Here is a 12,027-nt window from a genome sequence, read left to right as displayed (position 1 = left end):
GCTTCTCATATCTTACCCACAGGAGCGAGATGGTATGATGAAATTGAAAGAGAGATGAGTTGATATTTATAATGAGAGCTAGCAGACCACCCTCTTGTTTATTCACAAGGTCACCAGCTGATATTCATCCAAAACGTCCAAACAGCCTTTGTCATGCCAATATTTGCCATGCTAATTGTGTTTATTCTTTGGCAGATGTCTGGAAAGAGTGGCACTAATCATTTTCTGTGAACCCTTTTTTTTTTTTTTTTGATAGAAGTGTAGGAAAATATTTATTACTATTTAACCTTGGAGAACTATACTACCCGTTATGTACATATGCAACATGATAAGGTTGACAAAAGGCTTTATCAGTAGGAGAAAATAAATATTTCATATCTTACAATGGAAAATCCAAGATTTTCTTTCCATACATACTTGTATTGATACACATTCAGCAACATACATGTTCCTTCAGCACATTACAGCCTGATATTATGCAAATTGCTTCCCGCATTGTTGTACTTTCCTCATTTTCAACAACTGCCATGAACGGAGCCGAGCATGCAGGTTGTTTACCATCTGACCATCTTAGTTTTTTTTTCAATCTAAAAATACACATTGACAAAGCGATGGAGAAAATAGCAATTTGTCCAATCTAAAAAAAAAACAGCAATCGCTTTAAGTGGCACATGGATTGGCATAATAGTTCTGCTGACTGTTATTCAGCATAATCATGTCGCATGTATGTACCATTAAAAAGCAGAAAGTTATTCCATTTCATGCAACATCCTAATTTACACTTCTTGGTGGAGGCATTCCATGTGATAACCATCTTCTTGCTTGACAATAAATAATGCATTGTATTCATTTCAACTATGCTCTTGACAACAACACACTTGGCGGCATCATAAATCTGACATGACGGACCACGGTATTTCTCTCTGGTCCTTGTATACATTTTGTAGAACAAATTCATACAGTGGAACAGTGAGTCAAACACCCCTGAGGTTTTACCCTTTGGAATTTGGGGAACATGGGCCTCAAAAGCGCAAACCACCATCATATCTTAATGTGCTTTGTTTTTTGTGAGAGTTACCGTATTTTCCGGACTATAAGCCGCTACTTTTTGCACAAGATTTGTACCCTGTAGTTTATAGTCCAGTGTGTCTTATCTATAAATATTTCATGATTTTTATGATATTGTATGATTTGTGCATATTCTGGAAATTAAACATTAAAACACCTCCATCTTATAGTCCAGTGCGGCTTATATATAAACAAAACCCCAAATTTTATCTGGTGCGGTTTATATTCGGGTTCAGTTATAGTCCGATAATCACGGTAATCTAAACGATGGATCACCCTCAAAAAGTCCCGGTGAGGAGATTGATGTGAGCGTATCAATACCAATATTAGTATTTATGGAATGAGATGAATAGTTTACATTTTTGTGTAGTTGTTTCTAATGAACTGCTGAATTTTATCTCAACCTCATGGAAATCCATGATGATTGGCTCTGTCATTGTTAGACCGATCATCCATTGGTCCGATTAAAGGTTTATGCATGTCATTTGTAAATCATTACGCTTAAAATAGACCCCCAGATGCCGGCTTGTCTGAGTGACAGTTATGAGTAACCGCTCTCTGCTATCTGTCAGTCTCGCTTGATTGGCAGGTAGCGTTTTGGAGTCGAGCCACGGAAGTGTCACCTCAGTGGGTGCCTTGGGGCCAGGTTGTGCTGATATGATTTATGTAGGCTGATGATTGTGCCAGCTACACCACAAATTGACTGTCACCCCTTCCTGTAAGCCAGTGCCCTTCAAGAGCGTCTCCCCAGAACGAGAGGCAAAAAAAGCTAAAGGCGGGACCATTTTTCACATGAAGTACACAGATTCTCTAAAACGTTAACAGCGGCACTAGTCGCGAAGCAACACAAATGTACGAGTCGGAGATTGTATGTTTTGACTTTGGCAATGTAGGTCAGCAAGTCATTGAGCAAGGTGAAGTGCCAAAAGGAAGTTGCGGCTCACTGATTAATCATTCTACTGAAGGAGTGTTCATATTGGAGAAGCACATTTTAGTATTTCTGCACCAGAGGAGAAAATAAAAAACGAATGTGTTCAAATAAAATTAGAGGCAGAAATTTGCATCAGATCACTGAGATAAATTGGGTTAAAAAAAAAGTATTCAGAGACACAGGACTGATTTTATTTTTTTTAATTGACTTTCCTGTTACTCCGAATAATGGCGGAGATGTACGTGTTCCTTTGAAATGGTGTAGAACTGAAGTTAGCGAGCAGAATAGTCAATATGTTTTGCTAAATTACTCAAACGACATCCTCAATAAACAATTTCTACATACTAAACAGAATGTCGGGTTCTTAAAGTAGCTTCTCGACCTCTGCTTCTCTCTACGACTATTTATGACATCCACTCGATTTATCCTCTTCACCTCCCGATTCCCCTGAATTTTTTTAATACCATATTAATCCATTCTCCTTACAAGAATTTTCAATTACTACCACTCCATATAAGAGCCGTACTGATGTTTTCTTGAATAGTTGTAAAATACATCTGAGCCTTAGAGCGGATTCATTACCACACACCTTCTGCAAGACAAACGATTCCTTAGCAGGACATGTCACACTCATGGCTAGCAGAGTCAAGCGCAGTTCATCACTCTCATTTTGTGTCGTGTCTTTATGCCACGGCACATCCCACGCTGGAGAAATACTGCTGCGACCTCAAGCTTGCAATTGTTTAAGCCAAAGATTACAAAGCGTTATTGATCTGTATCCCCGTAAATGCTAGCACATACTGTAAACATCCCCACCTTCTTCTGTATTATACAAACAAATAAAATAAAGATGGAAATAAAACCTAAAGCACACAAAATGAGAAAACAGTTGCATCATAGCAACCCATTTCACTCAAATATCAATATCTTGTGCATACCATGCTTAAACTTGAATACCAAACCAGCATTATGATCCATAGAGAGAAGCACGAAAGAGGGAAAGAAAATTTTATGTACCGTATTTTCCGCACTATAAGGCGCACCGAAAAACCTCCAATTATCTCAAAAGCCGACAATGCGCCTTATAATCAGGTGCGCCTTATATATGGACCAATATTGAGCCACTACAGCAGGCGTGTCCAAAGTCCGGCCCGCGGGCTAAATGTATATATCTTATATATGGACAAAGTTTTAAAATGGGCCATTCATTGAAGGTGCGCCTTATAATCCGGTGCGCCTTACAGTGCGGAAAATACGGTACATATGAAAAGAAACTAATCCAATCAGAGTTTACATAAGCACACAATATAAACTTACTTCAAGCTTATGCGGACACAACACACATGACCCGCATAAACACACACATGCACAATTACACTCGCATATCTTCCTGCACCTCAATGTCGGAGTAAAACTCAATGTGCAGACATTGGATCGCATCAGAAGAGGTTGCCTAGTGACGAGTGGTGGGTTATTCATAGCGCTGTTGTGTTAAGTACTCTTGGAAAAGGTCAAATTCAGGGTTCTGCCAAGTATTTTATCAAACCACACAGCTGTGTGGCTGGTTGAGCTTCAGAAAGAAATATGTCATGGAGTTATTACAAAATTCACCCAAAAACTACGCTACCCTGGCTATCCGTGGATTTTGATCTTATTGTTGTTCTCAAAATAAAGCATGCTTTCTTCTTTATTTAATATATTTGGGGATTACCAAGTCAGTCTAAGTAAAAAAGTGAAAGGGAAGTTATCAGGGCCTAAGCCCAGTCCAGCAAGATTTTATACAGACAAAATCCCTTCAGGTCTGGGCTTTAAAGATGTGGTTCTCCTTCATTGTCTGATTGAAGGGATCCTCAGTGGTTTAGGGGAGAGAAAAGCTATGAAAGACATCAGTAAAAAAAAAAAAAGCAGAGAGAGGATTTTTGATGTCTGCAGAAGCTGCAGGTAAAGCAGCTTTTAAAATACTGACAAAAAATATTCTTGACAAGCCTTTACCTTCAAATCAACACGAACTAGCATAGCGTTTAATTCTGGAATACATTAGCGAGTTGGGAAGGCTTATGAATCCAATTTACAAGTGTTAAAAAAAAAATACCACTCAACTTTTCCATGTTGATGGTTTGTCAACTTTTGAGAAGAAAAGATTGCCATGGCAACAATGAATTGCTGATTACAGTGTTTTATGATATGGTGTCACCTTCAATATTGACAATGGTGTCTCTGTTGTTGCCATGGCAATGATTGCTTGCCTACGACATCATCAATGATGTCCTTGTAATTGTATGTGTGTACAGTGGTTCACATAGTTGAAGTCGGGCTGTCCGGACAGCATACGAATACGGCCGCTTTGTAAATGTTATTTAAAATCTTACTTGCACCTTTTAAACAAAGTTCCATGATGGTGACAGTGAAATCCAGAAATAAATTACCATTATTTTTATTTTCATTAGTTTGTTATCCAATCTGTTAATGAATTATGCATCAAATCAATATTTGGCATGATCTGTATCTTTAAATTACTATTTAATTATATCATTGATTAAAAAAAAAAAAGAAATGTTGACCTATCTTCTGTGAAATATTTTAGTGGGTAAAGCCAAAATAATTTAAAATACAAACGTGTGGAGATGATGTCTTGTTCGCATCTCGCTATCTTTATTTTGTGTATCTCAAGTCGATGCTATCGTCTTTAAACTAGATGTTTTCAGAATTTTGTCGATGTGTTGAGATTTCTCTGTACCTAAACGAAATGCTTCTGCAGCTGCGATGGGTTGTAAGAAACAGTCAGCGCACAGTATGACAAAGAAGCGAACATGTATTTTGACAGAAGCATTTCCAGGCACTCTTGTATCAAGAAAAAACATGACTCGAGGGCTTGGGGTTGCTGTGAATTGCTAATTCCTCCGCTCATGCTGTATCCAATCTGTCTGCTCTTGTGAGGCTCATTTTTGGATGATGGGCTCTCGCAAAATATCTCAGATGTAAAGTCCAGACAAAATTTTATAGCTGGTCACTTGATGTATTGTTTCCAAGGGATATTTCTCTGAGGGTTTATGTCCGACTGATGAAAAGGTGTGATGTATTTTTCGTCGATTAATGACGCAATATCACGGGTGACAGCCAAATTAAAGAATCAGGATTAACAGGCTTTCGTTCCTCAAATGCTTTCCAGCTAATATTAACCGCAGCGCAGTTCAGTAACTTCAGTAAGAGTTCAGTAATTTAAACTAAATTAAAGCACCTGAGTCAACTGATTGCTTGTCGATCCTTCCAATCCCACAGGAGATTTCCCGCAAGAGAAAGATTGTTTTTAGGGAAATGAACAGAGCATTTCCTTTGTCAGCAGTTGCTTACTGCAATAGAAATAACTTGAAAAAGGAAGCGAACGCAAGAAAAAATATTAAAAGGAAAACTTTAGCCAGGGCGTCAAAGTGACACAATTCATAGTACAACAACTTCAGGATACACTAGCGTGTATATGGGGGGGTCCTTTACTAGGTTTGGTTCTACGCCTTTGGGTTCAGCGCAGAATGTTAAGCATTTTCTGCAGACCCAATCCATCATGCACCACAGAGGATCCTCTTAAAGTATTCATTGCAAAAACTGTCAGCTTGGCGAACTGCAACCAACGGTGCAAGGGGAGTCAAACAGAAATAGAAAAATTAGAGAAGCCGTGCCACCTGAGTATTCCACACTTCACCAGCTTGCCTGTTAAATCAGTGTCAGACGTCTCCACAAATCAGGATTATGTCCGTGCACCATGCAGTGAATTGCTGTGAAGTGCTGTGATTTGTAAATATTGTAGGTTCTGTTTGTGGAGTCACCAAAAAAAAACTGAGCAGTGACATGGACACCCCCCCAAAATTCTAAAAATAAATTGGATAAAGAATTATATGTTCCTTTTGGGGGAGATGTTGAAAGAAATTCCTGGAAAAATTAAGTAAGCTGAAGACTTATAGTGCGGAAAATACGGTAGTTACTTTGTGCAAACTGAGAATTATGAATGTCTTCAGCCCCAATGGTTTTAAAAATTGTTCAAAAAGGTGGTAGGCTCTGTCTTATTAGAAATTTGCTGCACAGGAAGATGGGGAGGGGAAACTTTCCTGTTGCTTACATTACACAGCTGAGTTTACTATTCTGCAGGGAAAAAAAGGCTGTACTGTGAAGGTTTTCATAAAAGTCTGCAGCAGTGAACAACCTGCCTATTCATCAAAGATTTAATTAAAGACAAGCTGTTCCAAAACTGCAAAGCGTCTACTTTTACTTTCCTAGGGGCAGGAAGAAAAGAGTCGACGTTATTAATAGTCTCTGTTCATTGACCCGCATTCCGACTGGTGTTTGAGGTTGAATTAAGCCAGAAACAAATGAACGTCAAATGGAAAACGAATAGCATAATTAGTGCATTGATGTCATCGCTATTATTACATCAAATCATTTTACCAAAAATACCCATCACCAAAGCTTGGGAAAAATAACTGTTTGATGTTTTGGATTGTTTTGAAATGATGTGCCTAACAACTCTTAATTGCGCTACACATCAAACAAGGCTCATCAACTTATTGATGACTTCGTCAAGAAATAATAAATCAAAGGTTATTTTCAAATCATTACATTTACTCGTAGAAAACATACATTTTCAATTCTACATAAAAATAAAAAAATAAATGTGACTAATGAAGAGCAATGATGCCTATAAAGCATGTTCCTGTTGAGTAAAGTAGTAAAAATGAGACCATCAGGGAGAAAATAATGAGTCTCAAAAGTACAGAGGCTTCTCGCCAAACCCACACACTTTAAAAACTGGTTCTGCCCTCCCTGAAGATGCTGGAGGTAATTCACAAGACACTCTCTCACTGTAATTGGGTCATTCAAGCAGCGGAACGGTGACTTGATATAGGCTTTAGCAGACGAGCAGGCCCAGGGAGCTTGAAAAGCACAAACATTTAATTTAGCCATTAACAAGCAGAATGTTTAGACCAAACTTGCGGCTGTTAAGAGTTTTTCGTTTTTATTTTCGTCCTTCTTTTTTTAATTTGTTTTTTTTTTCATGGCCATTGTTTTCATAGGCTTATACACTGACTTGAAAGCTCAGTTCTCAAGCCAGACTAATTGCCCCAATCCCTTACCGGTGCTTATTCAAGTAACAAACAAATTGATTTCAATAATCGAGAGCAAGCACTGTGGCTAAGCAGAGACAGGAAAAAAAAAATTGATCAAAGAAGTGCTGTGTCAGGTATTAGTGTAAATAATTATAGCTGTGATAGTTATTGGCAAAGAATACTGGCTCCATTTTTTTCTTTACGATGTTCAAGAAGCTCACATGGCCTGCATTGTCAGTGAATTATTCCTTTTAAGTGTTCATGTTCAATCAGGTTACCTGTACGGTATATTCGGAGGGGACAGTCAAAGTCTGCATGTACCGTATTTTTCGCACTATAAAGCGCACCGGATTATAAGGCGCACCTTCAATGAATGGCCCATTTTAAAACTTTGCCCATATATAAGGCGCACCGGATTATAAGGCGCACCTTCAATGAATGGCCCATTTTAAAACTTTGTCCATATATAAGATATATACAGTTGGCCCGCGGGCCGGGCTTTGGACACTCCTGCCGTAGTGGCTCAATATTGGTCCATATATAAGGTGCACCTGATTATAAGGCGCACTGTCGGCTTTTGAGAAAATTGGAGGTTTTTAGGTGCGCCTTATAGTGTGGAAAATACGGTAAATAAAAAAGTTACAATTTTTAGCAGAGGATTGGGAAAGACCAGTAAATAATCATTATTTAAGCCGCAGGGGTTGAAGCTGTGGAAAAAGTTGTGGCTTATTATAATTTCCCTCATGATTATTATAACAAATATAGCAAATATTTCACGTTGTTCTCGTTGGCAAGTTGTTTCATGCTACCCTGACTGAAATTAGTACTTTTCATATCAGACTGGCATAATCCTATTTCTAAGAACAGGATTTCCGTCACCGAGCTGAGGGGGAATTTTGTGTACAAATTTGTGATTTTATTCATGAAACACCCTGCAGATGTTTGGCTCGCCAGTACGTTACAATCTACGTGAACCCAGACTCTCCTTCCACTCCCTGTGCACCACAAGTTTATCTCCTCCCAAATTAATTCTCCTCTTGGCCCATTCCCAGTCAACTCGCAGACCCAAAGACAGCAGGACCTGCCTCCAAACACAGATTTTGGCTGCCCGATTTGTCCGTCTGGCATTACCGAGGCCAGCGGATCAGTGCTGGTTGAGCACCCACACAGGAAGATTTCATCCAAAGAGATTCAAAGGCAGCTATATTTTTCCACACACATGGGTCATGGACGTATAAAATATGTGTCTATAAAATGGCCATTATAAAGCTGCAGATTAAAAGAGATCGCAAAGTTTAGCATTGGCAAAACACCCCCTCACTCCACAATGATCCAGTATTTCGGGGTGTGAGTGTTTATCTGAGGCCCAAATATGCAGCTCGTGTCACCCAGTGGAGAAGGCACAGCAGCGACATCACAAAGATGGATTATGTCATGCGTTAAATTGCTTCTTTGAAGGAAATGAATAAATAAATCGGAGACTAATTCCAGGACTGTGTGCACCATCTCTCGAGTGTGATTGCATAATGTCAAATGTTCCCTCTCACCCCCTTCATTCAGATCTGTAGAAAATTCCCCAATAATCATACATATTTATTTATTTTATTATTATTATTATTTTATTCCCGGTGCCCACTTTTTGCTGATAGTGAAACTCAATTTTGTCTTGGAGCCTCAGAAAAGTACCAGTGTATCTGGTTTCTGCCAAAAACTATTTCCAGTGGTGATGCCATCTCTTGGCCAAGCATGAGCGAGGCAGGTGTGCATGAATTAAAATCCAGCATGGCTGGCCTGTAGGCCCATAAAATGATGTTGCAATGTTCTGCTGTGAGAATCACAAGTTGTTTTGCCAGGTTTCTGTTGAATATTTCAATGAGCTGATCACTCCAGGGATGTAGCGAAGTTGTTGACATCTTTTGCATGCCAAGTACAGAGTCACTGAAATTTTTATATGGGATGCACCTTTTTGGTATTTTGTAAAGTACCGTATTTTCCGCACTATAAGGCGCACTGTCGGCTTTTGAGAAAATTGGAGGTTTTTAGGTGTGCCTTATAGTGCGGAAAATACGCTAATCTTGGTGGCCAGAACATACTGGTGACTTTTATCTGTGCGAGGATGTGGGCCACAGCTATGACAAAAGTCCCTCCAGAGTTGACCCTTGTAAAAACTTTTTTTTTAGACCCTGTGCCTTTCCGCAGTTGTTCCATGAGTGGCTTACAGCTCACCTCAGTACTTTAGGGACCTCTTTTCTCCTCGAGCCTGCTTTTTCCATACTCTATGAACACTTCCTTTCCTTGCAGATACTATAGATAGCAGATCTAATGAAGGTGGGAGGAGCTATCGCCCGCGTGGTATGTTATTTCTGTCAGAAACAAAAGCCCTGAATTGTTTTGTATAAATTTTTTAATGACTATTATTTAAATCCATTTTTAACCACTTATGCTGGAAGCCAAGGCCTCTAACATTCAATGTGGTCTTAAGGGGACAACACCCTGGACTGGTTGCTAGTCAATCATAGTGACCGAGATCCAGTTACACTTGCATTCACAACTACAGTCACGTAATAGGAATCGATCTTATGTTGGCTGCACATAAATTGTGCAGTTGTGTACCACTACTCGACCGTTGACTGCTATGATTTCCTATGGGAAATCAAAAGATTCACAGGATCCATTGTACGACTACGCCAACAGCTAGCATTATGTGCATCATTCCATCATTCCACCACACACTCCTTTTCTCCCGGTTTTTCCTAAACCCAACTGGTCAAAGCAGCTGTACCAGGAAACAAATATTGGGAAAAATAAAATGCTGTGTGTCTGACACGCGAGTACCGTATTTTCTGGACTATAAGGCACACCTAAAAACCTCCAATTTTCTCAAAAGCCGACAGTGCGCCTTATAATCAGGTGCGCCTTATATATGGACCAATATTGAGCCACGACAGCAGGCGTGTCCAAAGTCCGGCCCGCGGGCCAGATGTATATATCTTATATATGGACAAAGTTTTCAAATGGGCCATTCATTGAAGGTGCACCTTATAATCCGGTGCGCTTCATAGTGCAGAAAATACAGTAGTCAGCTTTCTTCAGCACAGGAAAATATGATGGCAAATAGGCCTAATGTATTTCGATTCTCATAAAATGCAGAATAAAAAACAAAACATACAATTGGAGTCACCATGCTATATTGTTGTGTTCAAAATCATTTTATGAATACAATGAGTTGTTTTTTCCAAGAAATAGGATTAGTGGGATTGTTAATGCCAATTTTAGTTCATGTCAGTCATGTCCGCCATCTGGCGTAAGAGAGTGTACACACACAAACATAAACTCTATCAGGATAATAAATTGTAATGCATTTGCCAAGTATTACAATGTCACTAATTGCCTCATGGAAGTGCATCACATTGTTCTGTAATGCATTTTACTAAGACTCCAGCAGAAACAGATACAGTATATAAAAAGTAGCAAAGTTCAATTTGGAAGAAGAACTTATTTGCGCCAAAAATATATTTATGGCCGAAAAGTAAACTTTGGTTTTATCAGACATTAACTGAATCTCCTAAAACATGTTCAGAAATGTCTTTAGGGAATTTGAACAGGGGTGTGTAAACATTTTATAGCCACTCTAGAAAATGATGTATGAGGTAAGTCAAGGACAAATCTTGACAGAAAGTTCCGAAAGAGAGGAGTACTCACCAAACCCACTCAGTTGCTGGGAAATTTATTGGCTAACAAAAAAAAAAAAATCAAAAATTTGAAGACGGGGTCGGCAACAAATAAATCTGTCACGATGTAAAGTCATGCGATGTTTTGGCAGTGAGAAGATCGAGACATCTGATTGGCTGATAAGTGACTGACTGTGGTCATGCTTTAATAAGAGACAAACAAGATGAAGTGGTGTTCAAGGCGTAGATTATAACCTCAAGGCTGTCCCAATCATACTGATAAAAAACACACCAAAGATGTCTTTGTTTTTATCTACCACTTGCATCTGTATAACAATCCTGGAGAAAATGAAACTACAAAAATGACTCCTGACAGCACCCCCTCCCCCTCCTGAAAAAAATAAATACAACAAATATAAAATACAACACTGTTCCATGTATATATATATATATGTTATATTCTGCTTTCTCTCTTTTGAAGCCTGAAATACCCGACCATGGCATGACTGCATAAAGGGCTGAGACATCCCATCTTCCTCATTACCTCTATCCCCAAGACCATATCTATCCCAAGTGCCGCTGTACTGTGCATCCAAATGCTGATGATGAGGAAATCCTGCCAACAAGTAAGGTTGAGTTCCTTATTCTATTTAAGGAGAGCAAGTGACTGTATACTGGAAGGCAGAAGAAAGGGCTGAGGACATTACAGAGGAGCATTTTGAGGTCTTCTCTGTTGTGGAGAAGATAGTTGACAGCAAAAGAATAACAAGTGAAGAAGCAATTCAATGAGAAATGTGATGAGATGAAGCAAATTTAACATAATGACTTCTGTCTAAATGCCAAAGATAAACAAATGGAACACATTTAAAAAAAAGGGAGTAGCAAAAGTGCTAAGACAGGCGAAGATGAGACATTCCGTATGAATCAATACGTAATAAAAACTAATTTGAATTGCTGTCTTATTTCAGTTAAATGAGCTGGAACTGCTGATGAACAAGTTGAATTCAAGAAAACGACACTGTCATATTTCTCACTCCACTTTACGCTCGGCGCCTGCTGATTGAGTCTAAATTAAGAGTGCCGTGCCAATTCATCTTGACCCCTGCGCCCAACTTACACACACACACACACACTCTCCATATCATAAAAACCACACTTATTATATTTTAAAAATACCCATGTTAGCACAAAGCCTGAAAAATGAAGCAGCCTTCCATTGAGACCCTTTTCCAAAATGTCAAAGACTAAATTTACATTTAAT

The 12,027-nt window shown here is 38.9% G+C and overlaps 1 long non-coding RNA gene across 1 annotated transcript in view; it reads left to right on the top strand.

The window, feature by feature from the left end:
- The window catches only part of LOC119118265, a 73,291-nt gene extending 61,656 nt beyond the window's left edge, over positions 1-11,635 (top strand). The window contains exon 6 of the long non-coding RNA XR_005096685.1: positions 11,248-11,635. This is a non-coding gene — a long non-coding RNA (uncharacterized LOC119118265). The remainder of the gene's footprint in view (positions 1-11,247) is intronic.
- The last annotated feature ends 392 nt before the right edge of the window (positions 11,636-12,027 follow it).

This window comes from Syngnathus acus, chromosome 24, assembly GCF_901709675.1.
Source record: "Syngnathus acus chromosome 24, fSynAcu1.2, whole genome shotgun sequence".
Classification (NCBI taxonomy): Eukaryota; Metazoa; Chordata; class Actinopteri; order Syngnathiformes; family Syngnathidae; genus Syngnathus; species Syngnathus acus.
This window is presented reverse-complemented; position numbering and strand designations above follow the sequence as displayed.